This window comes from Salmo salar, chromosome 17 (genome assembly GCF_965601325.2).
Source record: "Salmo salar chromosome 17, fSalSal1, whole genome shotgun sequence".
Lineage (NCBI taxonomy): Eukaryota > Metazoa > Chordata > Actinopteri > Salmoniformes > Salmonidae > Salmo > Salmo salar.
This window is the reverse complement of record NC_138307.1, coordinates 12,452,976-12,477,451: the sequence shown is the minus strand read 5'-3', so window position 1 is coordinate 12,477,451 and position 24,476 is coordinate 12,452,976. Positions and strand designations below refer to the sequence as shown.

The window sequence follows — 24,476 nt, the reverse complement described above, 5'->3', positions numbered from 1 at the left end:
ATTTTATATATAATTAGTATATATAAAACACACTTGCACAAAACTTTAACTGAGTGTAACGTGCTTCTGTTGTACATATTTATATACATAAATACATACAAAATGCACCACATACATGTTTATATGTGTGAATATGTTGCCATACTTGCAGTCCACTTAAATGTATTTTCATGTAATCTGTCTGAGGTACAAAAGACAACAACTGATTCATTAAAGATGTTTTTTCTTGAACTAATATTTTCTGGTTGTATTTTTTAAATCTAAGGTCTTCAATTGGGTTTTTGTGTTCCTTGAAAATAAAGCTTGTTTTCATGACATCCTCTAACTGTGTTGAATGCCAACATAACAGTACAGAGTTTACACTCTTAGAAAAAAAAGGTGCTACGTAGAACCATACAGGGTTCTCCGGTTTGTCCCCATAGGGGAACCTTTTTTGGTGCTAGGTGGAACCCTTTACCTAAAACCCTCTATGTAGGATTCTTAAAAAGAACCCCCTGTATATGGTTCTACCTAGAACCCTCTGAAGGATCCTACCAAGAACCATTTTATAATCTAAAGGTTCTTCCTAGAACCCTTTATGAATGGTTCCACCAGCCTTTAAATGAATTATAACAATACATTATACACTGATTGTACAAAACATTAGGAACACCTTCTTACTAATGAGTTGCACCCCCTCCCCTCCTTTGCCCTCAGAAGCGCCTTCATTTGTCAGGGCATGGGCTCTACAAGGTGTCGAAAGTGTTCCACAGGGATGCTGGCCCATGTTGACTCCAATGCTTCCCACAGTTGTGTCAAGTTAGCTGGATGCCCTTTGGGTGGTGTACCATTCTTGATACACACAGGAAACTGTTGAGCGTGATAAACCCAGCAGCGTTGCAGTTCTTGACACACTCAAACTGGTGTGCCTGGCACCTACTACCATATCCCGTTCAAATGCACTTAAATCTTTTGTTTTGCCCATTTACCTTCTGAATGGCACACATATACAATCCATGTCTCAATTTTCTCAAGGCTTAAAAATCCTTATTTAACCTGTCTCCTCCCCTTGAAGTGGTTTTAACTGTTGACATCAATAAGGGATCATAGCTTTCACTTGGTCAGTCTATGTCATGGAAATAGCAGTTGTTCCTAATGTTTTGTACACTCAATGTATATATCACGAGGCCTTTCATTAGGAGCCTAGTTATACCCTAACACAGTGATGTTAGGAAACCCTGGTTTACAGGCCACTTCAGGCCTGCAATTCACATTATGCTAGCTTGCAAAGTGATGTGTAATTCCTAATGGAATCCAGCCAGAGTTAGGATATCCAACAAGTGAAATGTTTTATCACCCGCAATATTCATTCATAATTAGGGAAGATTGAATACTGAGACTACCTCAATGATCTAAACTGTAACAACCATCTCTTTAACGTGGGCAATAAGTCCAACTACTAACAGATTGGTTTAGTCAAAAAATATGTTATTTATCTTTGTGTAGCATAAAATTAATCAGCCAATCAATGTACATGCAAAAACACATTTGAAAAAATTCTAAAAATCACCCTGAAATAGAGCATGCTGGGAAATATGATATATGGTTCTATGTAGAATCCTTCTTGCCTTCAAAAGATCCCTTATTGCCTTTCCGAAGAATCTTTTTTGCCTTCCAAACATTCCTTATTGCCTTTCCGAAGAATCCTTCTTGCCTTCCAAAGAATCATCAAAGAACCCTTTCTTCCAAAAACGGTTCTTAGGATGTTATAATTCTATGTGGAACTCTTTGCCTTACAAAGAAACGTTGTCTTCCAAAAGGGGTTCTTCAGATCAAAACAGCTCTTGGTCGAACCCTATCCCTCTGCAAAGAACCCTTTTTTCTAAAAGTGTAGTTTCGATTTAAATCAAGGCTGGGGGGGGGGGGGGGGGGGGGGGTAATTGAATTGTTTAAATATACTTTAATGTTAAATGTTGTTTTTACACAATGTACATTCCTGTAGTGCAAATTATTTGATATCAAACACAGATAATATGGAATATCTTCACAGCAAGATGCACTGTGTATGCAGTATACAGTACATAATGCTAATTTTTTAACAAACCTTGTGCCACCTCAACCTACAACGTGTGCAATTAAAATATTTCTGTTATGTTGCAGTGCACCAAAAGTGTAGTCATACATTTCTCTCATTAAAATGTAACAATTAATTTATTTTTGTGGGGAAAGTGTCAAGTAAAAACACTAAAACCTTACCTCACACAAAGAATTCACATAAAATGACTACTATGAATGTAAATTAGGTGCTTTTTTCTCTACCATTTTTGAAAGCATCATTATATGGTTGATGGTAAGCGTAGGAAGCTAGCTACAGTGTAATTAGCTGTGCAAAGCAGACTGAGATTTCAGGTTGCTGAGCAATGGAGTTTCAGCTTGCTCTTTGTCTACTGTACTTTGCTACATGTTATCTCTTTACGAGGTCTGTGAGATTTGAGGTTCAGCCGCTGCTCTTTTTTCTTACCTTTTAAAAAAAAAAAAAAACATGAAATATTAAGTTGATTTGAAAAGCTACAACCAGTCCCAACCTTACTGCGTGTATGTACATTCTATTACAGTTTGGCCCTGAGAGTCTACATAGCAACAATATGTTGCAGGTCCAAGGTCTTCTCATTACAGTACAAACCTTGGATGGGTTTATAGACACAGTACATAATGTTAGTTCATTCAGGTTTCATTGAAACAGTTATATATGTATGTACTGTTGTGGTATTCTTATGAGCAGCGGTAGATCATTAGTGGAGCTCTGTTAAATCAATGTGTTGTCATTTTGTTGATATCAAAGAGGCACTTACTCCTGTGCTCTTCATTTGCATTGCAAATATTGGTGTGTGCGTACCTGTGTGCGTGCGCGTGTGTTTGTGTACGTGTATGTGTGAACTTGGAGGGTTACTCTGGTCACCACTGCACACCTAGAATCACCTGGCCAGAGCCAGACTCAACAGGATACACCTAACATACCTAACCGCTCCCCGCACAACAATTCAAATATGCAATGTGATAATTCTCTTTAAGTAGCCTTAAATGTGCAATAGATTCAAATTGTGAGAGGAAATTGCCCAAAGCCCTAGAAGAGGTGGATAGAAAGAATACATTATGCAAATAACACAAAGGACTGGAGCACTTGAAAGCCTAATTCCACTATAATCAGCATACTGTGTCGTTTAATATGTTTTCACCTCTTATTAAAAGTGACTGTTCTTCTGCACTGTCAGCCGGTTGGATCTGACATTGGACTGAGACAACGGACAGACCATCACGCTAAAGCATTCTGCCGCCATAGCTTTTAGATGATGGTTCCATATTCCACCCCCCCCCCTCCACCACCACAAGTAATTATGCACCGGAGAGTCCAGAAATAAGGTTTAATTACACAGTAATCGCCTCTGATGGACACTACGAAGTGGTGAGCACTGCCAGACTGCAATCCATCAATGACAAACCTCTGTCCACTTTTAATTCCTCCTCATTTGCATCATAACCTCCGCACCAAGTTGCACAACCGCTGTTAAATGCTAATGGGACCTGTCTCTCCACTCAAAATGAATGCTTAAGCCCCATTTCACTCCCTCGCTCTTTTATCTCACTCTATCCTTTCTCTTTTTTTCTCTCACTGTCCATCGCTTCTCCCTTTCTCTCCCTCCCTGCTCCATCCCCCTCCCTCCCTCTCTCAGCCAGCGTTAACGGGTGAAGAGAACCCACAGCGTGGTCAGTGATGCGCTAATTGGGAGCAGTTTTATCTCTCCAGCACTAATAGTGGCCCTGCACCGACAACCCTCAGCATGGAGGGTGTGAGAGGAGGATGGAGAGAAGAGGAGAGGAAAGGAGGAGAGTAGTGGGCATGTCCTGCATAGGAAATGTAGACCACAGCACAGATCTAAGTATGATTGGCCCCTCCAGTCATAGTTAATGCGAGTCTGGAGGGACCCCATACACAATTTCCAGCTTCATTAATTGAAATTGTGTTTTTTTTTCTTTTTTTGGGGGGGGGATGTGAATAAAATAAAACACCTTGGCCATTTATTAAGCATTTTGTCTGTTTTATTCCCGCCACTCATTGACGATGAAGTGGGGGACGATCTCATTATCGGTGTCGTCTTGAAGAGTCGCTATAATCCAAGCCTTGATTGTTTCACCGCTCTAACAGAGAAGTAAATACCCACAATGTTTTGCTGTGTTGATGCAGACACTGTGTGGAAAATAATAATTTGAAGTCTCATCACAACACACATCATGGAAATAAATCTGATATTAAATATTCCACACTGGCTCTTGATAGCGCACACAAACACCTTTTTTCATCATTAGCGCATCTTGTTCATTACTTTTTACCGTAATTGGAATCAACATGTATTGTTCTAATTCGTGACCTCCTACTTGTTTTCCCTCAGATGCACAAAAACAATATATTAATGTTGAGAGGGACTGATAGCAAAGAACACAAGGTACTATTTTTTTTAAATTAGCATTTGTTTTATTAGCATCATGTATCTTTTAGCAAAGTGTTGTTGAAAGTGGCCCTTAGTGGTTCGAAGTTCCAATTTTAATCAATTTCAGTGTTTTAGAATAAGAATTCTGCGTTCTTAAGAAAATACATTCTACTACTTAATCTATCATCTGTGTGTCTGTTTTCAAACAGGTAATATTTTTAAGCAAATTATTTGGGGTGTAGGTTTTTACAACAAAACGTTAGACACATTCTTAAGTATAATCTTGAAGAGTGCACAGACTTTGTTTCCTCAACAATGTCTTCTTTCCTAGAGCTGGTCTCTTCCCAACACTGCCCCTCCTCAGGCAGCTAGTCAGCCTTGATGCCTCCCTCTCAGAAGACATGACATTAATTTGTGCCCTTTAAAAACAAACGTGCTTGGAGGTTTCAGAGAGACACCACAAAACAATATATATCTTAGAATGTTTTTAAAGGGATAGTTCACCCAAATTACAAAATTACAATTAGTTATTTTGTTGTCATTTGTGTGAACAATCCCTTTAAGGTTGTCAGGACTGGATTTTTTGCTGATGCTTAATATGTAACTCTGGTTTATTAGCTGTTTCCCTATGCAAATTATACATGATTAATAATGTATTATTTTTATGATAATACATGATTATGATAATGAGAGACATCTTTAATGCATGACATTGAGATATTGATAACACGTTGCATTTTGTCATGCAAATTGTATGTCTGGAACTTATGGAGTAAGCCTAATTGACACTTACTTCAGGTTGTCGATAAATACATGGACAGTTCAGTCTAAGAGAACCACCATTTGTTATACTCAAGCCAATAGACCATTCACTTATTCAGTTTCATTCATGATACCTTATCATATCCGATAGAGACAAGATCAAATGTCCTCTCTTCACTATAGCATTGCTATTCATAGATGTACAGTATCTTCATTGACTATCATCACAAGTCATCAGAGATGTAGCCTATCCGTATCCCTGCCCATACATTTTAGATTAGAGTTGATAGAGCTAATAGAAAATATGGCGGGTTTAACGTCCCTTATCAGTGCGGCGCTCCGTCTATTACTGAGCCCCAAACGTTCGCTAATGACTCAAACAAGCGGAAATCCGTTTCATCCAGTCCCCCTCAATGACGGGGAGTCAGATGCTGATGTCTTCATTTCATCTCCCTTCTCCCACCTTTAGCGCTTAAAAGGAACACTGTTGAGTCAGTCGTCACAGGAGAGTAGAGCTTTATTAAAACAATGGCTATAGAGTAGAGCTTTATTAAAACAATGGTTATAGAGTAGAGCTTTATTAAAACAATGGGTATAAAAAAAAATATTAAAAAAAAATTGAGTAGAGCTTTGTTAAAACAATGGCTATAGAGTAGAGCTTTATTAAAACAATGGCTATAAAGTAGAGCTTTATTAAAACAATGGGTATAGAGTAGAGCTTTCATTGTTATTTTAGAGCTCTTACTGCTTTGTGTTGTCAGATTCCACTGTGCTGTAACGCTCTCAGACACACAGGCAGAGGCTGTCATGTTAGACTCAGCCGTGACAGATGGACAGGCAGACAGATATGCAGCAGAGGCCTACTGAGGGGCATCAGCGTGTGTTCACATAGTGTGATAGCAGTGCTAGATAGCCTGACAAAAGACAGACTGAAGTTCTGAAGGGATTTTTGGTGGTTTTTTCCTCGAATCTATCGTCTGGTGTGTGTGTGTGTGTGTGTGTGTGTGTGTGTGTTTGACTGCTTTTTGTTCAGATCATTTCACAGTAGTCTTTCCATCGTTTGTTCCTTTCTGTAGACAGTGGAGTAAAATAGTTGGGAGTAAACAAAAAAAACCTACCACATGGAATTGAACCTGAAGAAAAGGACATTCCTTATCCTTCCCCATCAACCTGGTCTCAGAGCATTTCGTATTATTTTGTATGTACAGTTGAAGTCAGAAGTTTACATACACTTAGGTTGGAGTCATTAAAACTCATTTTTCAACCACTCCACAAATTTCTTGTCAACAAACTATAGTTTTGCCAAGTTGGTTAGGACATCTACTTTGTACATGACACAAGTACATTTTCCAACAATTGTTTACAGACAGATTATTTCACTGTATCACAATTCCAGTGGGTCAGAAGATCACATACACTAAGTTGACTGTGCCTTTAAACAGCTTGGAAAATTCCAGAAAATGATGTCATGGCTTTAGAAGCTTCTGATATTCTAATTGACATCTTTTGAGTCAATTGGAGATGTACCTGTGGATGTATTTCAAGGCCTATCTTCAAACTCAGTGCCTCTTTGCTTGACATCATGGGAAAATCAAAAGAAATCAGCAAAGACCTCAGAAAAAGAATTGTAGACCTCCACAAGTCTGGTCCATCCTTGGGAGCAATTTCCAAACGCCTGAAGGTACCATGTTCATCTGTACAAACAATAGTACGCAAGTATAAACACCATGGGACCATGCAGTCGTCATACCGCTCAGGAAGGAGACGCGTTCTATCTCCTAGGGATGAACATACTTTGGTGCGAAAAGTGCAAGTCAATCCCAGAACAACAGCAAAGGACCTTGTGAAGATGCTGGAGGAAACAGGTACAAAAGTATCTACATCCACAGTTAACCTCTCTAGGGTATGTGGGACGAAATCGTCCCACCTACTCAACAGCCAGTGGAATCCCGTGGCGCGATATTCAAATACCTTAGAAATGCTATTACTTAAATTTCTCAAACATATGACTATTTTGCACCATTTTAAAGACAAGACTCTCGTTAATCTAACCACACTGTCCGATTTCAAAAAGGCTTTACAACGAAAGCAAAACATTAGATTATGTCAGCAGAGTACCCAGCCAGAAATAATCAGACACCCATTTTTCAAGCTAGCATATAATGTCACATAAACCCAAACCACAGCTAAATGCAGCACTAACCTTTGATGATCTTCATCAGATGACACTCCTAGGACATTATGTTATACAATACATGCATGTTTTGTTCAATCAAGTTCATATTTATATCAAAAACCAGCTTTTTACATTAGCATGTGACGTTCAGAACTAGCATACCCACCGCAAACTTCCGGTGAATTTACTAAATTACTCACGATAAACGTTCACAAAAAACATAATTATTTAAAGAATTATAGATACAGAACTCCTTTATGCAATCGCTATGTCAGATTTTAAAATAGCTTTTCGGCAAAAGCACATTTTGCAATATTCTGAGTAGATAGCTCGCCATCAGGGGCTAGCTATTTTGACACCCACCAAGTTTGGCACTCACCAAACTCAGATTTACAATAAGAAAAATTGGATTACCTTTGCTGTTCTTCGTCAGAATGCACTCCCAGGACTTCTACTTCAATAACAAATGTTGGTTTGGTTCAAAATAATCCATAGTTATGTTCAAATATCCTCTGTTTTGTTTGTGCGTTCAAGACACTATCCGAAGGGTAACGAAGGGTGACGCGCCCAGCGCGTATCGTGACAAAAAATGTCTAAATATTACATTACCGTACTTCGAAGCATGTCAACAGCTGTTTAAAATCCATTTTTATGCCATTTTTCTCGTAAAAAAGCGATAATATTCCGACCGGGAAACCCTGTTTTCGTTCAAAGACTGAAAATCTAAAATGGACTCTTCACGTGCACGCGCACCCCCGTCTCATTGTTCTCAGATCGACCACTTACCAAATGCGCTACTGTTTTTCAGCCATGGCCTGCAAAGTCATCATTCAACGTTCTGCCGCCTTCTGAGAGCCTATGGGAGCCGTAGGAAGTGTCACGTTACAGCAGAGATCCTCAGTTTTCAATAAAGAGAGTGTAGAAGGCCAAGAAATGGTCAGAGAGGGCACTTCCTGTTTGGAATCTTCTCAGGTTTTTGCCTGCCATATGAGTTCTGTTATACTCACAGTCACCATTCAAACAGTTTTAGAAACTTTAGGGTGTTTTCTATCCAAATCAAACAATTATATGCATATTCTAGTTTCTGGGCAGTAGTAATAACCAGATTAAACCGGGTACGTTTTTTATCCGGCCGTGCAAATACTGCCCCCTACCCTAGAGAGGTTTTAAACGAGTCCTATATCGACATAACCTGAAAGGCAGCTCAGCAAGGAAGAAGCCACTGCTCCAAAACCGCCATAAAAAAGCCAGACTACGGTTTGCAACTGCACATGGGGACAAAGATCATACTTTTTGGAGAAATGTCCTCTGGTTTGATGAAACAAAAATAAAACTGTTTGGTCATAATGACCATCGTTATGTTTGGAGGAATAGGGGGAGGCTTGCAAGCCGAAGAACACCATCCCAACTGTGAAGCACGGGGTGGCAGCATCATGTTGTGGGGGTGCTTTGCTGCAGGAGGGACTGGTGCACTTCACAAAATAGATGGCATCATGAGGATGGAAAATTATGTGGATATATTGAAGCAACATCTCAAGACATCAGTCAGGAAGTTAAAGCTTGGTTAAAGCTTGGTCGCAAATGGGTCTTCCAAATGGACAATGACCCCAAGCATACTTACAAAGTTGTGGAAAAATGGCTTAAGGACAACAAAGTCAAGGTATTGGAGTGGCCATCACAAAGCCCTGACCTCAATCCTATAGAACATTTTTGGGCAGAATTGAAAAAGTGTGTGCGAGCAAGGAGGCCTACAAAACTAACTCAGTTACATCAGCTCTGTCAGGAGGAATGGGCCAAAATTCACCCAAATTATTGTGCGAAGCTTGTGGAAGGCTACCAGAAACATTTGACCCAAGTTAAACAATTTAAAGTCAATGCTACCAAATACTAATTGAGTGTATGTAAACTTCTGACCCACTGGGAATGTGATGAAAGAAATAAAAGCTGAAATAAATCACTCTACTATTATTTTGACATTTCACATTCTTAAAATAAAGTGGTGATCCTAACTACGAAAGCAAATTTTTACTAGGATTAAATATCAGTAATTCTGAAACTGAGTTTAAATGCATTTGGCTAAAGTGTATGTAAACTTCCGACTTCAATTGTAAATCCCGAATTCACATTTACAATGTTACATGAGACCTGGCTGTCAACATAGGCGGTTTGGTGCCACTTTCTATGAGGACCTCTGTTCATAGCAGTGGAGGCCGGTGACTTGAATAATTGAGGAGGATGGGAGACCCACGGTATAGGCGCAGAATGCACGGAGACCACAAAGTGTGTTTAAAAAAATCGTCAAAGATTAATTATTTTAACCTAAAGCATTTAATAAAGTCATTTATGGTACAATACTATGGGGAATGGGAATGAGAGGGCTACTTACATAATGTTGGAAAGGGATCACAGCAGTGATTGAATGAGGGTATGAGGCATGAGTTGGTGTTCAGAGGCTTGACCCGTGCAGGACAGGATTTGACTGGGAAGACAAAAAATAATAACACAACACACTACACAGTTAGACAAAAGAGCTAAGAATGAGTTAGTCCAAGCAACGAGTAAAATCATTGATGTGTAATATAATGTGATTGACTCTACATACAGTAATGAGAGGAGATTGATAGGGGTACTCACAGTGCTTGGAGGGGAAACATTCAATGTGCCAGTGGATAAGCGGCCACATGAGAAGGGTCTTCAGTTATTGTCAGGAGAAAGTTGACAATGGTAGTGAAGTGGAGTGGTCATCACCTCTTAATCAGGGAACAGGAGGAGACTTGGCTGTAAATACATATCAGATACATTCCATTACAGCTGCGCCATCGTAGCTGCGCCATCGACTTGCTCTATGAAGTCTCAAAATTAATAAAGTCAAACACGGACTACGCATCTCGCTCACTTGACACATTAAAGTATCCAAAGAAATGTTCCTGAATAAAGCCCTGATCATCCACATACCTGATGATAACTGACAACTGCAAGCAGACTGGTGGGGCAATTTCTACCCACTGAGACCTGGAGTTCTTCCTTATATAACTATGAAAACTCTATGACAATGTATGACAGTGATTAATCAGTTGTAAAATGGTTTTATATGGGCTATGATGTGACCAGTTTTTCCTAATCAGGTCACATGGTTTGAAAAGAAACTCCTGGCCGGGGGTATGATGAAAACCCTATCAAACTGCATCTACCTTATATTTGTTCATCTAAATTATATTTAGACTAGATTAGGAGTGGTATTTCTTCGACCCAGACACATAGATAAGAACTGATAGACAACAGAACTCACAGGGCTGAACTTGCTTTATGCATGTTCGCATCATGCAGGCCTATGCAACTGTAGGCCTTATAAAAACAATTACTCAAATCTGTCGTCACTATTATGTTGATTCATTCATTCCAGTTAATCGTTTTGGATTTAAAAAAATATAGGCAGCCAAGCCAGCCCAATTTTGAATAGAAACGAAATTTGATCACATACACATTTTCTCCTGACACACAAATGGACTATAAATACATAACGTTACCAATTAGTTTACCCTGACCAGATGGACAGGGCGCAGAGGCTGTATGCAGCTGCTCTTATTAGGAGCCTACAGTTGATCAGACTGAAACATAGTCTCGTTTTCATCCCAGATTTCGAATGTTTAGGTGTAGCCTAGGCTGCTGCAACATTTATGTAATTACTTTTTGCTTGTGTCTGTCCGGAGTGATTATGTGTTATCCATTTTTTGCTAAATAAATACCGGAAGAAAGTGGAAAGTCTACTTGAGTGTACAAGAAAAAATGCGCTGTGTTAACCGCTCTCTTTAATCTAAATTTTAATGGATGATGCGATGGAAGCTATCAAACCGTTCGGAATTGTTTTCGACATCCCGGAAAAGACTGTAGAAAGTTCCATATGTTCAGCAACTAAAGACTCGTAACGTGCAATTACCTCTGCAACCTCCTCGTAGTTGCCCTTGTTGGTGGAACTTTCCCTCTCGTCGTGTCCTCTAAAAGCAAATTCTTGCATGCCCAAAAACGCAGTTGTGTTGATAAGCAGCTTGATAACGTCCCTGTTTCTTCTTACTTTCTCGTTGTGTTGCGCAGTTTGAATACGCACACCTTTGTCATAATCGATGCAGCTTTTTCACAGAAGCTTGAATCTGATGTGAGCATTTATATGCTCCCTGCTTTTGTTTTGCCATTTAGCTGAACGATCAATGTTCTTCAGATCACTGTACCCACCTTTCGACCAAGGCTCAGACTTTCCATAAAGCAGGTTAGGTCAGCGATACAGGCGGCTTGATGAAAGTCCCCTGTTAACCAGATATACTTTTGATACCAGTTGGTGTTGAACGCCCTCAACTTTTCATCCTTTTTCATGAAACTGAGCTCAGGCAGAGGTCGACCCCTGCATTTAATTCGCAACTTTTCCATGTACCCCAGAAAATGAAAGGGGTTCTTCAACAAAAAGTCCACAACATATTCGGCAGCATTGGCCATTCAACTATTCTGGCAGAGAAAACTACACTCGCGCTGGTAGCTTGCTAGCTAGCTATTGAAGTTAGCAAGGCATATTTAAATAATTTGCACTAACTGGACACAAAAATAAAGTTCTAAAACCAAGAAAACAATTAATAATATACCTCCTCCATCTCCTGTAATTTGAAAAAACTAATTTGAATGGAATAATATCCCCAAAATGCTAAACTATCATTCTTCACAATCCCAATACAACACACTAGGTTCGTTCTCCGATTCTAATTCTCTGATTGGATGGACAACATGTCGGTTTATACTGCAAAAGCTTTGATTGGTTGGAGGACATCCTCCATGGAGTGGTCATAATTAAAATGTATGTCTATGGAAGGGTGTGAGGCCTACGAGCCTCCTATGTTTTGTATTGAAGTCAATGTAGCCAGAGGAGGACGGACTCTAGCTGACCTCCGGCTACACCATGGCGCTACCCCAAACAGTGCTGTTGAAGTTACTGTAGACCTTCATTGCAAAACAATGTATTTCAATCAATTATTTGGTGACATATTGGACATAAAACATTTAGTTTAGTTTTATCTAAAAAGGAGAACTTTTTTTAATGTTTCACAATAATACTTTTTTTTAAATCCACTGAGGAGGATGGTCCTCCCCTTCCTCCTCTGAGGAGCATCCACTGGTTCATAGAGGTTAGACGGTGTGACTACTCTCTCGGCTACAGAATCACACCATGTATGACTACCAATGGTTACATCCAATTAGTAGTTCGTCTGGTTGTTTTATGTTAGTTATTAAGAAAACTTACAGTCCACACCACCACCACCCACTTATCTTACATTTTCCACACGAGTTCACCCATGTTAGTCCAGTGGGTAGTGGGGATGGGTGGATGGAGGACCGCAATGGACGAAGAAGGGGGAGAGGGAATGGCAATGTCACCCAATCAGGTGTGGATGGAATGACTTCATTACAACCAGTAGGATTCCAGACCAGACCCTGGAATTGCGTGTGGTTGGGAATGGGGGGTCAGCAGGGAGTGAGGGAGGGATGGAGGGACAGGCAGAAGAGGAATGAGATGGGAATCCCTGTTTTATCCTTTGTGTGATGGAGAGATCCAAATTGATGTCTGCCTGCCTGTCTACCTGTCTACCTGTCTGTCTCTGTAGTTTGATAGCCTTCCAGTTACATTTACCAAGACCCAGCCCAAAATGTACAAACCTAGTATTGAAGATGGAAACAGACTGAGTAGTGCTGTTTCAATAGGACAAAAGTAGAAGTACAATAGAGGTCTGTGTTCAAAGACAAACACACGCAGCCGTCTTTCTCAACGCCCTCCGTGGATAGTGACGAACAGCAGAGGAGAGGCAGACAGAGGCCGGCGAGTGTCAACAGACCAAGGTCATTTCAGATTGAGAAGTTTGTCAAAATGTGATGACATCAGCAGCAGTCCGTAAAGCGTTATTGCACCTTGCTGCAGGTGCCACTGTGAAACAGTCTGAAATTACAAAAACGAACAAGCTGCCAGAGCACTGCCAAGAATGATTGCCCCTGGAGTTTTTTCTTTCCTCTCTCTCGTTCTCGCTCTATTCCCCCTACCTTCTCCCTCTCTCCCCCACCCCAGCACCCCCCCTCTCTCTATCTCCTCTCTCTTACACACGTGGATAACTGCCAGATGTGAAATGGAGGGAAGGAGGGAGAAATAGGAGGGGGGATACAGATCTAGATTTAATGATATTAAACATGTTTCTTGATGCTCAATAAGAAGCCTATTATGATTGATACAAGGCCGCTGACACTTTATCTACGCAGTAACAGAATCATCTGTCACCCAACTGTATTGAATCATTAATATCCGCTCTCTCACTGTGTTTTTTCCCCTACTGTTAACCGTGACTAATCATCTGTCTAGTTGGCGATGTCTCCGGGTGCTTGATCGGATAGTGTTTGTGAAAACCGACGCAGCCAATCCAACACCACTCCTGGGAAGATTGAGAAGGGCCCCATTATGTTCGCTAGATGCCTGTAGCGATATCGCCGGCTCTTCTTCTCTCTACATAATACAATGCCAGTAAATAAGTCACGGAGTGTCCAGCTACGTTTATCGGAGTACCTGTGCTGTGTGTTTTGGGCTATAGTGCCCTTGTGGATTGCGCAGATGATTCATCCTGTGTGTTAATCATTGTGTGTGTGTATTTATTCGAGGTACTGGTGAAGTGCGCCAGTCCCTCCTTTTGTTTGGGTTTCAGCCCTGTGTTTTGTGTACGTGTGTGTTTGGTCTCCGTCCCCATGCCCTTACACAGCACGCCGTAACTCGGGGTATAATAAAGAAAACTATTACGCATTCCTGCGCCTGTCTCCCGTATCTCTTCATATCAACGTTGACAGATACAGTGTAGGCTACAGTATAGTATCATAGTACTTTACATGATTTGTTTGAACATTGAATTGGCAAAAAAATATGTGTAGCGGCCGAGGGAAAAACCTTCACATCGTTAAAACTGACGAAACAGCATTCAAAGATTTGTTCTAATTCCGCTGAGGCATGAGAGAAAAACACCAACACTCAGCTTGTTTCAAAAGAGATTGTCACTATATTTATTATTTTGAAAGTAGCAACTGCTGGTATTGTTTGCATGAAATAATCATTACTGGAACACATTATTATACTGTACAATAATAGATACATATATTTGAATTGGAGCCGAATTAATGTACATTTTAGTCTGATTATGAATCATCAACAACAAATCCTTAAAAAGAAAAACATTATAGAAAGTTCTGTTTGATTTGACTATCTACAACAATGAAAGATGACAAAAATTATGATAATCATTTAAATTCAGCTGTCAGGAACGGGTATTAGAACGAGTTGCCAACGTCTCCATGGCCAGGAGTGACAATCTCATTTGCTGAGAGATGAGATTAAATTAGTTTGTCATAAAGGCAAAGTAAAAACAATACAATACTCACAACACTACAAGACAATCATCCAAAATATAAATACATATAACTGTAGAGAAGTCAGCAAAATAGTACAGTACTAGTGTGCAAAAGCCAATAAAGTGACAGTGTAGTGTCGTGTGCTGACTGCGACCTGGTGTTGTTGAAGGCCGGATGGCAGTGGGCAAGAAGGATTTAATTCATATTGATAATAATGATTCATATTGAGAGTCATGATTATTATCTCTCTCTCTGACAAGCATACACAAAGAGATCTCTAAGACACACAAACACAAACTTCTAGATCATCATTCTTACCTTAGCTGAGTGCTCCATGGTGACGACCACGTTGGATCCGGCGCTGGCCGCCAAATCCATGAGCGTCCCTTCACCATCATACCCAGAGGGAAAAAAACATGTTTCAGTACTTAATCAGTCTTATTTATTTGGGTCCATATTAAAGTCAATTGTCATGGAGACCCAATTTATTTTTTAAATACACACACATACTGTACACACACGCAAAGAAGGGTCTCTCTTCCTCTTCAAACTGCTCTCTTATCTCTGTCTCCCTATCTCTCAATTAATTAACGTGAACTTATTAGCTACCTAACGTGTTTTGTGGGATACAGGGATGAAAAATACCATGGCTGGTGAAATAGTCGGTGAAACATTTAGGCTAACGTTAGCTATAGCAGCTTGTCTTCAGACTTGTCTTCAATAGTACTGTCACTCCAACAACACTGGCTATAGCTTACCTTGAACAATACAAAGAAGATGCAGGTAGTGAAATCCTTAAGAGAAGGGGTTGAAACCGATTCAGGGAGCAGTTTCCCGAAAACCAGAAAATTATGTTTTTTTAAGGAACAGAAACAGAACATGGAGCGAAAGTGATCCAAACTGTTCTGGAACAGAACCGTTATTTTAAAAGCATGAGCATCGGTTAATAACATTATTTTACATTCCAGGCACAACAAGACGCAACAAAGCGACTATGCAAAGCCGTAACTCTCCCACTCAGAAACATATTCCAGTGTCTGCCTGCAAGCTGAAAATCTTTGCATGTCGCCTGTCTGTGTTTCGGATACCTGCTACCTGCTATTTATATTTTTGACTACTTTTACTTTTACTTCACTACATTCCTTAAGAAAATATGGTACTTTTTACTCCATATATTTTCCTTGACAGCCAAAAGTACTCATTACATTTTGAATGCTTAGCAGGACAGGAAAATAGTCAAATTCACACACTTATCAACCAAACATTTTGGTCATCCATACTGCCTCTGATCTAGTGGACTCACTAAACACACATGCTTCGTTCATATATTATGTCTGATTGTTGGAGTGTGCCCGTGGCTTTCCATAAATAAATAAAAAACAATAAACAATAAAATGCCATCTGGTTTGCTTAATATAATGAATTTGAAATTATTTATACTTTTACTTTTGATACTTAAGCATATTTTAAACCAAATACTTTTATACTTTTACTCAAGTAGAATTTTACAGGGTGACTTTTTTACTTTGACCTGAGTCATTTTCTATTAAGGTATCTTTACTTTTACTCAAGTATGATGGTTGGGCAATTTTTCCACCACTGCCCCTCCCCCCTCCAAGCCATAGGCTACTGTACTGACGTTACAATCGTGGTTCAGAAAATAGGGAGAGAGATTTTTTATTAGCTAGAGAAGAAATGGATAAACTTTTTCAATGCTAGTTAAGGATACTTTAGGCCTAGTTATCATGTCTCATGTCGGATTTATTAACTACAAAAATGTAAGATGTGTTTTTAATTCTGGTGCCGCTCTGCACACACAAGCTTGTTAGCTAGTTAGCTCAATATTGTTGGCTAGCTAGCTCAAAGGACATTCCAAGTTCCTCCATAGAAGCTTCTCCTCCTAGGTATAATTCTGTGGACCTAATTCACATAATGCATGTCATAACAAAATCTCCAGCGCTTCAAGCTTCCTCCGCATCTTGCGCCATAGGTTACACTTGTCTGTCCATCCCACATGTAAACAACTAGCTTGCCTGCTCTATCCACACTGATTGGTGAGGTAATTTAATGAGCTAAATATAAACAACTGTTGAGTTCACAGGTTTAAAAAGGAACAGAAAGGAATGATATAAACCTGTACTTTTTGTTGGGTTCTAACCAGTTCAGAACTTTATTTTGCTGGTCGGAAAAGTGGAACAAAATGAAGAAAGAAAATACAGAACAAAAGGAATTGAAAATAATTTAGGTCCCAACCCCTGCTATTAGAGTGTGATGCCTGGCCTTAAAATACCTTGCTTGCTCCTCGTTGAAGATGCTCTCTCATCTCTCCATCCATGATCTGAGGTGACAGACAATCGTTGGGACCACTAATAAAATAATCCTTGATTACCAGTAATTCAGAGCATAGTGGCAGCTTCGCTCAAAGTAATGACAACTAACTAGCTAAATCATACAACAAGCAACATGGCTATTTATCTGAGAAGTCAATGATGATTGATGACTAACTAGAAAATGGGAAGACAGCATAAGTGCGCATGCACCCTTTCTCGCCTGTGCACTCATTCACAGCTCCTCGAAGATTAAAAGCAGTGGACTAGTGTAATCATATTGGTAGACAAGCCATCTACACCTAGCCAATGCTTGTACATCTTTGAGGGGAGTGAAGGCGAGTGGCTAGGGCTCGGTGGCCTACAAGAAATGGGATGTTTCTCAAATCAACATAGCTAACTAATGACAGCAAGATGACTCTCGCTTCCAACAAGTTTGGGATAGGATGTCGATTGTTTTGCTTTCTAAAATCTAAGTAATTCAGAACTGCTGAAATGACTGCAATACTGTTCATATATTTTGATCACTTTTCATGTCATTTTGGCCGGATAATAGGCCTACCCACTGATCAAGCAACAAGTGTGAACCTCTTTTATGAACATTACTCGTTAGCTCCAGGCTACTTGTAGACAAAATCTAAATATGACCCACTTCTACTCAACTACATTGTTAATTGTAAATGATAACTTTATACTACCACGTTACTAACTATCCAGCTAATTATTCTGTGTCTAAACCAGCATGATTTCATTAATTTGTAGCATGTTATCTTAAATGGGCCAAGTCAGCTGCGACACTCTCAGGTCAGGGAAGTTCGAGCTAACGTCTTCAAATTGGGCATGATAGCTAAATAATAGGATCCAAACCAACCACAAAACCAGATTTCAGTTGCATTTTGGCTTTTTCCCAACAATGAGTCTGCGTGACATCCGGTGGATTCTATAACAATCCATTAATGGATTATTATTTGGAAACACCTGATGAGATTGTATGTTATGATATTCCACCGAATATGTTGTTCTTCTCTTCTTTCGAGCGTTATTACTATAGTCCGAATCGATATTTACGTAATAATAAGGAATTTCCCTCGTCCACACCCACAAATTGGGGAAAACAAGCATTCTTTCCCAGTGTAAAAGAGGCAACTTTTTCGTCGATTTTCTGTTATTCAGAAAATAACAAAACATGCCAAAAGCTGCTGTGTTGTTCAATGTACATGTAACCAGGTCAAAAATCCCCACCTACGATTCGCAATGCCCCCACATACGGAAATAGAGCTTGCGAGAAGAGCCCTGTGGCTTCAGGCCTACACTAGGCTACACGTAGCAATGTGTGTGAAACATTTAATCACAGGTAAGACATTTAACTTGTTTAGTATAGCTTGTTTGTAACTCCACTCACTACTTGAAGCTGGATAGTCCGTTTGAAGTTGTATAGTCCGTTTGAAGCTGTGAAGCTGTATAGTCCGTTTGAAGCTGTATAGTCCGTTTGAAGTTGTATAGTCCGTTTGAAGCTGTATAGTCCGTTTGAAGTTGTATAGTCCGTTTGAAGTTGTATAGTCCGTTTGAAGCTGTATAGTCCGTTTGAAGCTGTATAGTCCGTTTGAAGCTGTATGAAGCTGTATAGTCCGTTTGAAGCTGTATAGTCCGTTTGAAGCTGTATAGTCCGTTTGAAGCTGTATAGTCCATTTGAAGTTGTATAGTCCGTTTGAAGCTGTATAGTCCGTTTTCTATCACTTAATCAAACCATGGCTGAACCCTTCATTCTCAACGTGTCAGTGAAAGGGTGAGCCCAGGTAAACCCTCGGCGGAGGATACGGCATGACTAGTAATCAGCACTAATAAGATACGTCTTCCCTTGAAAGACTCCCAGAAAAGCCCTCAATTCATTCCGAGCACATTCAAAGGCATGGGGACCCTACCTCTCTCTCTCTCTCTCTCTCTCTCTCTCTCTCTCTCTCTCTCTCTCTCTCTCTCTCTCTCTCTCCTATCTTTCACCTCTCCCCCTCTCTGAGGCCTCTTCATTATCATTCTCAGGTTATTCCCAGCTCAGTGAATCTGGGGCGCTCGTGAATTAAGGGAGAATTAAGAAGCCTTTGCGGAGCGAAGCCTCTCCAAATCTCACCCCAGATGAAAGGTGTACAGAGACAAGGCTGTATTGTGTATCAAGTGTGTGTGTCTCTGTGCGTGTGTGTCTGTGTGTCTGTGTTGTGTCCATGTCTTTTCCGAGCCATGAGCCAAGCAGAGCTCCCTGCAGGCCACGACTGCTGCAACCGTGGAAACAAGGCCACTCGATGTAGCCCGTTGCTTTCCGACTGCAGGTGTGGCCATGTGGGAAACAGTTTTCCAGGGGACCGTGAGGCACGAAACCCGCCTCCCAAATCCTGCCTCTCCTCTGGCCTCTCCCCCTCCCCTTCCCCACATCCCTCACTGGCGATTAATTACAGTGTTGCCGCAATAACACCAAACCACCGGTTATCCGGGGCTAAGCAGCTCTATCATCTCTCTCCCACTCCTCTGCCATATCTCCCCCAATCAAAGAGCACTGGGCAGCAGAGAAAGAGAGAGAAAAAGAGAGAGAAAGAGAGAGAGGAGAGAGAGAGAATGATAGAATGGGAACAGAGTAGAAGAGCCTCTGCTGTGGCATTTAAGCTGTGGCATTTGACTTGGAATCCTCAGGTAGGGTGAATCTTCTCTCTCTCTCAACCTCCCTCTCACTCCCATCACTGTCTTTGTCAGTGACTTTCACCACAACTCGAATCAGAATGAGTTTCAGAGTGACTTGTTTGGGAGAAGTGGATGCCAAAAGTATGGGGTGGAGTCAGGATTGAGGGACGTTCTCGCTGGAAGTGAACAGGTACTGGTCTAGCACTGCGGCCAGTTGGACTTTACAACAGGTTGAAAAATACATGTGAAATCTCTCGCTCTCTCTCTCCACCCACCCACCCACCCACCCACCCACCCACTCCAGTGGCCAGTGTCAACATACAGAGTGAGAGGTAGGTGAGGGAGGTCATTGTCAGTTCTGCATCTGTCCATCAGTGGGGGAGAAGAGGAGGCGGCGGAGAGGGGGGCTGAGGGGGGGTGATGTCCAGAGCTGTACCCGTCTGTCCCCTGCCCACGCTGGGCTGTCACATCACGCTCACTCCCCTCTCCTCCCCCTTCTCTGGAGCCATCTCTACTCACACCAGACCAGCCTTCACTCTGTTTCTTTTGTTTAGTTTTTTTAACCCTACTGTCTTTCTTCCATCCTTCCATCCAGATAACCCCAGTGATCCGTTTCCCATTTCTGCTAGAATTATTCTCTGGTCGTGTAATTATAAAATCACACCACCAATGTCAAACAAAGCTGTTGTATCGATTGACCGAGCGGAGGGATTGATTGAGGTGCATTTGCATGGAGATCAGCTTAGAGATCCTAATCGATCAGCCGGGATAAAGTAAAGTCGTCTCTGGACTCCTCGGCTTTCAGAGGTTGAGGTGAAAATCTATTTGTTTGTTTGATACACTTTACACATTAATTGCTCTAATGAATGATACAAATTCACGAGGTACAAAACAATGTGATATGACTTGTTAGTTTGTTTCGACTTCATTATCTGATAGAAGAACATTGCAGAATTAATGCTAATGTGAATCGATGGGGATACACAGTATTACCATAACTCAATACAGCAGGCCTACCATAGTCCATCTTTTGTCCATCTGCGTTTTCCCCTCACTGGCTTACAGCATCAGCAATGGTATCTGTTGTTTCTAGCATTGAAATGGCTACACTCAAAGACTTGCCGGGAACATGATGTTTGTGTTGTTGAGTGTTTGCTGAGAGCTTCTTACTTTCTCTTGGGTTCCACCCTAAACATTACAGTACATCTCTTGGAAACAATGCATTTCCACACGGCGACTGAATTTCACTACTGATAGGACCGTGATCGAATTCACTCATAAATCAATGTTGTTTAAAACCCAAGCTGTTTCTGTTTATTCCAATACAGCTCAGGCATAACATGTAACGTGTCATATTGGCCCATACTCATAAATTTATATAACACATTTTCTCCTTGGCCAATGTAGCAAATAAAATCTGTAGTGGAGCCAGGAATGTTCAGAGCCCCCCTTCTTTCAGATGCTAGGGTGCGAGAGAGAGAGAGAGTGAACGAGATACAGAGAGGAAGGAGGGAGTAAGGTTTTTGGTGTACACTGTAGTATTGACTGCTGGACCGCAGCCACACGTACACAAGCGCAGCATCCAGATATGGAAGCCTGACCGCTGCCTGTGTCTCGCTGCCTTCTGGCCAGGGCCGAGGGTGAAGGAGACGCTACCACACTCTCCTTGTCAGAGACAAGGGTAATTACTGCTGGCTGGAATTACTCAACATTTGTTTAGAAGCTCCCCTGAGCACCCCTTAAATAGATTGTCTCTACTAGAACGCCGATGCCGTTGAACCCCCCCCCCCCCCCCGTCTCTTGGTCTCTCCATCACACTGCAGTCCCAACAAACACACACACAATGCATACCCCCAGCCTTGTCCCTTGTTAAAAAAACACAGTTGAAGACAGACCCTATGGTAGCTGTGGTCCCCTCTCCTCTATGTATTGAGTGGCAGGGCCGTGTTAGATAGGCTTTTCATTAGCTTCAATAGCTCATTGGTTCATTTAGGAGGGGTATTGATTGGACTTTGCAGTGTTACACGCTCTGGTTGGTGTTTAAAAACAGGTTGTTTTTGTGTATGTCCTTTAGTCGTACTTACATTGCAGAAACACCAAACCCTCCCTCCCTCCCTCCACACATAGCTTTACATGTGGTTTGGTTGTTTTAATTCAATATTGATTTCTCTATACCTCTCGCTCTTTCCCCCTCTCTCTCTTCTCCTTCTTTTTCTCCAACTCTTTTTCTGAAGGCTGGTTGTATTCACACAATGGCAGTGGATCCTCTCAGTATGCATATAAAAGGGAAAAACAGTTGAAGTCAAGGTCTGTCCCTGTATTTATTGTATGAGATGGTTCCTGTCAAAGATGACATTCTGAAACACTTGACCCACAAAAATGAATTTTTGGCCTGTGCCTAGTGACAGCAGATAGTAATTCATTCTTTTGAAATGTGCTGAGAGAGAGGGAGTGTGTGTGTGTGTGTGTGTGTGTGTGTGTGTGAGAGAGAGAGAGAGAGAGAGAGAGAGAGGGGGGAGGTAGAGAGAGAGAGAGAGAGAGAGAGGGGGGAGGTAGAGAGAGAGAGAGAGAGAGAGGGGGAAGCAGAGAGATGGAGAAGGGGAGAGAGAGAGGGGGGAGGAGAGAGAGAGAGAGAGAGGGGGAGACGCAGAGGAAGAGAGAGGGAGATGGGTAGGAGAGAGAGAGAGAGAGAGAGAGAGAGAGAGAGAGAGAGAGAAAGAGAGAGAGAGAGAGAGAGAGAGAGTTATGCCCAGGCTGTTTGCGGGCAAACAGGACCAACTCCCACTCTTACACAAGCCCAAGCCAATGGCATGTACCAGATGCTCAGCAGGCTCTGCTCACACTTACTGGCCTGAGGCCAAACCACACGACCAAAAACATTGGACACTTTATGGAACACAAAGCCTTCACTATCTCATCCTGGAATATCCAAGGCCTGAGTTCATCTGCCTTTGGCCTAAAGAGCAGGAACCTGGACTTCATCAAAGAAATCGGAAATACAGATATTGTCATCCTACAAGAAACCTGGTATAGAGGAGACAGACCAACTGGTTGCCCTCTAGGTTACAGAAAACTGGTCGTCCCATCCACCAAACTACCAGGTGTGAAACAAGGAAGGAACTCAGGGGGTATGCTAATTTGATATAGAGCAGACCTAACTCACTCCATTAAATTAATCAAAACAGGAACATTTTACATTTGGCTAGAAATTCAAAAGGAAATGATCTTAACAGACAAAAATGTCCTCCTGTGTGTTACATATATCCCCCCACTAGAATCCCCATACTTTAATGAAGACAGCTTCTCCATCCTGGAGGGGGAAATCAATCATGTCCAGGCCCAGGGACATGTACTAGACTGTGGCGACCTAAATGCCAGAACCGGACAAGAACCTGACACCCTCAGCACACAGTCTAGGTGACAGGTGACAGCATTCCCTCCCCCATATGCCCCACCAAAATAACCAACAAAAAACGAGTCACAACTCCTGCAGCTCTGTCGCACGCTGGGTATGTACGTAGTCAATGGTAGGCTTCGAGGGGACTCCTATGGTAGGTACACCTATAGCTAATCTCTTGGCAGTAGTACTGTAGACTACTTTATCACTGACCTCAACCCAGAGTCTCTCAGAGCGTTCACAGTCAGCCAACTGACACCCCTATCAGACCACAGCAAAATCACAGTCTACTTGAACAGAGCAATACTCAATCATCAGAGCAATACTCAAAAGGCATCAAAGCCAAAGGAACTGAGTAATATTATTAAGATGGAAGGAATGCAGTTTGGAAACCTACCAAAAAACAATTAGGCAACAACAAATTCAATCCCTTTTAGACAACTTCCTCAGCTTCCCTATCAAATCTAAAAATCTCAAATAGAAAACCGAAGAAAATGAACAACACTGACAAATGGTTTGATGAAGAATGCAAAAATCTAAGAAAGAAATTGAGAAACCTGTCCAACCAAAAACATAGAGACCCAGAAAACCTGAGTCTGAGCTTTCACTGTGGTGAATCACTAAAACAATACAGAAATACACTACGGAAAAAGAAGGAACAGCACGTCAGAAATCAGCTCAATGTAATTGAAGAATCCATTGACTCTAAACACTTCTGGGAAAATTGGAAAACACTAAACAAACAACAACACAAAGAATTATCTATCCAAAATTGAGATGTATGGGTAAACCACTTCTCCAATCGTTTGGGCTCTATAACAAACAGCAAACACATATACATGATCAAATACAAATCTTAGAATCAACTATTAAAGACTACCAGAATTCACTGGATTCTCCAATTACATTGAATGAACTACAGGACAAAATAAAAACCCTCCAACCCAAAAAGGCCTGTGGTGTTGATGGTATCCTCAATGAAATGATCAAATATACAGACAACAAATTCCAATTGGCTATACTAAAACTCTTTAACATCATCCTTAGCTCTGGCATCTTCCCCAGTATTTGGAACCAAGGACTGATCACCCCAATCCACAATAGTCGAGGCCATTTGAACCCAATAACTACTATGGGATATGCGTAAACAGCAACCTTGGGAAAATCCTCTGCATTATCATTAACAGCAGACTCGTACATTTCCTCAGTGAAAACAATGTACGGAGTCAAATGTGCTTTTTACCAAATTATCATACGACAGA

The 24,476-nt window shown here is 41.1% G+C and overlaps 1 long non-coding RNA gene across 1 annotated transcript; it reads right to left on the bottom strand.

The window, feature by feature from the left end:
- Window positions 1-7,829: 7,829 nt before the first annotated feature.
- On the bottom strand, window positions 7,830-12,133 carry LOC106574592 (uncharacterized). Its single transcript, XR_001321564.3, has 3 exons — window positions 11,342-12,133; window positions 10,039-10,182; window positions 7,830-9,883 (listed from the first exon to the last, which is right to left on the bottom strand). It is a non-coding gene; the product is annotated as an uncharacterized LOC106574592 (long non-coding RNA).
- Between the last annotated feature and the right edge of the window lie 12,343 nt (window positions 12,134-24,476).